This window comes from Alosa sapidissima, chromosome 11 (genome assembly GCF_018492685.1).
Source record: "Alosa sapidissima isolate fAloSap1 chromosome 11, fAloSap1.pri, whole genome shotgun sequence".
In the NCBI taxonomy this organism is placed as follows: Eukaryota; Metazoa; Chordata; class Actinopteri; order Clupeiformes; family Clupeidae; genus Alosa; species Alosa sapidissima.
In genome coordinates this window covers 24,148,721-24,151,220 of record NC_055967.1, presented here as the reverse complement: position 1 = coordinate 24,151,220, position 2,500 = coordinate 24,148,721, and the positions used below count along the sequence as shown (strand labels likewise).

Below are 2,500 nucleotides of genomic sequence, written 5' to 3'. Positions count from 1 at the left end.
GTAGGGATCAGTATTGATTTTATGTAGCAGCCTCACACTAACTGATGCCCTAACTATGAACCCTTCTCCAAATAGCCAGCTCCAGTTAATGTCCCCTCCAGCACACACATACCCACAGAGAGACTCAACAACACAAACACACACACACACACATACACACACATATGCATATTCCCACACATTATATTTATTTATATCTGTGCACCTAGTCAATCACCAGGGATCAGGGAACCCCATGGGACCACACAAACAGAAGGAGGAGTTCCCACTTCCCACTCGTACCACTTCCCACTCGTACCACTTCCTACGTCCCACTTATTGCCTTTAACTGCCTTGCGTTCGCTGAGGAGCTAATGAAGTCTTTAGCAGCTGCGTATTGGTGTTTTAAATACACACGGGCAAAACCAGTAAATGGTAAAAAGCTGACTGATGTTATTGGATTTGCACATAGGTGTGGAACAGTACTCACATACAGACACACACACACACACACACACAAAGACTGAAAGTCACCGCACCGTCCATAGAGGGAACCCAAAAGGACAAGGCCTTGACCGAGTGCCTGTTAACCAATCAAGAGCCTCCGTCCACAGTTGCCCCCTGCTAAGGGGAAACCAGAGTTTGAAGTGGAAATGCCTATTAATAATATGCTATGCATTGTTTTGACTTCTTTTTAAAATAATTTTTATTACTATTGGATATCAAGGTAAAGAATACTGTTTTCATACATGTGTGTCGTGTCCGGTTTTATGTTGGTTGTAAGCTCCTTCCAACTGTTTTCCAGGGAAGATGTATTATTAATATTATTGTTATTGATATTATTATTATTATTATATGTACAAATATGATTCTAATGAAGTGAATGAAAACTTGTTATCCTCCCTCTTTTACACATGTGTTTCCTAATATATGATATGGATGTCTGCACTTAATAAAAGCCATTGTGTGTACGATGAGGAATGGCCTGTCTTTTGTGTGTGTGCGGCTCATATTACTCGTATGTGTTGTGTTACGAATGTGTGTGTGTTGAATCATGAAATAGTGTGCTAAAGCATAGACATCCTAAAACATCTGAAAAAAAAAATGAGATTTGTGTTCAAAACAGCACTGGATCAAACAGAGTTAGCCATGGCCTCTCCAAGCACACACGAGTACTTTATACATTGTTATGTGCTGAAAAGATGTCCTTAAGATTTGGGTAACAAACCTGATAGAGTGTGTACCTTAACCTTAGGTTTTCAAGGTAGGCAACTGAAGCTTAAGTAAGATTCATCTACAGTACAGTAATAGACAAAACATGTTCGGTTATAAAAAAAAAATTTCAACTCTGATTTTACTCAAGCTTTGCAGGCCTCTAGCCTGAGAATGCTTGACTGCTGCCCACTCTGGCTAGGGCTAGGAAATACGGCCTAGTGCAGATATCAGGCCTACTCTTGCATTTCCAGGATCATTAGTTTATACATTGTGCAGTAGGCCTAAGCCACTATGCTTATTGATGACCCCACTAATGAGCGCCATTACTTTTGACATCATATCCTGCTGTTTGCCGCCCATCAGCAGCTGGATAAAGTTTAGAGACATTGGACATAGTCCAATTTTTCAGTGATGGAATTTAAAGAGAAAATGTAATACATTTTGTGGGAAAAATTCATTAAAACAAATTTAATAAAAAGATAAATAAAAAAAACTTTTACTCGATCAATTGGCACTGATGTGGTCCTGAGTTCGGCACTGATCGGGTTCTGGACTTGTTCTGATGGTTCTGATGTAGTCTTGAACTGGACCTGCGTGCTGTCCATTATTAGCTGGTGGTGTAGGCCTAGCTGGGCTGCGGTAGCTCAGCAGGTGGATCTTAAGCAGCGTTCGGTCTCCAGCACACGCCTGACTGCCTGGAAACCTCCAAATGACTTCACTAATCACATTAGCCAAAGCCCTCAGAACCAAACCTAAGACCTGCAGCCCATCAAACACAACCACTGAACCTAAAGCCTCTCAAAGTGTGTGTGCGCACACATGTGCGCGTGTGTGTGTGTGCAGTGCTGTTGCAAGGGTGCCTGAGAAAGGAAAGATTATGTGTGTGTGTGTGTGTGTGTGTGCATGCAGTAGTGTTGGAGGAAAGGGTCCTTGTGTGTGTGATGTGCAGATGGTTGATTTTCTTACAGTGGCATACAGAGGTGTGTTTGAGAGAGAAAGAGCATGAAGCGGGGAGGGTCTTTTTAACCGTTGGTTGCAGGAATATGGTAGAGGGAGGATATGCAAGAGGACTCATCAGTATCACAGCTCTCCAAAGAGACAGAGAGAGAGAGAGAGAGTGTGTCTCAGAGTGTGAAAATAAGGACTACCCTCAATGAACTTCAGAACATAAATATAGGTTGAATAATAATAAAAAACTGAATGTGTGTGTGTGTGTGTGGGGGGGGGGGGGGGGGGGGTAATAGTGGTGGGGTGAGTGTGTTTGTGTGTGTGTGTTCATTCTTTGGGTTTATTAGTGGAGATGGGT

The 2,500-nt window shown here is 42.2% G+C and overlaps 1 protein-coding gene across 4 annotated transcripts in view; it reads left to right on the top strand.

The window, feature by feature from the left end:
* The window catches only part of zmp:0000001167 (protein phosphatase 1 regulatory subunit 12A), a 32,117-nt gene extending 31,161 nt beyond the window's left edge, over positions 1 to 956 (top strand). For all 4 annotated transcript variants that reach the window (XM_042109820.1, XM_042109821.1, XM_042109819.1 and 1 more), the window contains one exon: positions 1 to 956. This exon is cut by the window's left edge and continues 796 nt beyond it. The gene's annotated coding sequence lies outside the window, so the exon portion shown is untranslated.
* Positions 957 to 2,500: the final 1,544 nt, after the last annotated feature.